The sequence below is a fragment of the Monosiga brevicollis genome, genomic scaffold (assembly GCF_000002865.3).
Source record: "Monosiga brevicollis MX1 MONBRscaffold_28 genomic scaffold, whole genome shotgun sequence".
Lineage (NCBI taxonomy): Eukaryota > Choanoflagellata > Craspedida > Salpingoecidae > Monosiga > Monosiga brevicollis.
Window position 1 is genome coordinate 77,291 of NW_001865065.1, and position 391 is coordinate 77,681.

Genomic DNA, 391 nt, shown 5'->3' on the forward strand with positions numbered 1-391 from the left:
AAGATGACGTGTCAAAGGCGAGCAAGATCATGGGGTGTACACGAACCACAGCGGTTGTTACAGATGGAGCAGAGTGGTTGAAAGCAGAACCAGAGATTGAAAGCAGAACCAGCGATTGAAAGCAGAGCCAGGGAAAGAGGTACTTTACTAAAAGCAGAGCCAGGGAGAGAGGTAGCTTTGAAAGCAGAGCCAGGGAGAGAGGTAGCTTTGAAAGCAGAGCCAGGGATTGAAAGCAGAACCAGGGATTGAAAGCAGGATCAGGGAAAGAGGTACATTAAAAGCAGAGCGATTGAAAGCAGAACCAGGGAAAGAGGCACATAGGTTTGACCAGATTGGCGTATGGACAGGCATGCTGATGTGGGATTGCGGGTGAGAGTGTGAACGTTGATGA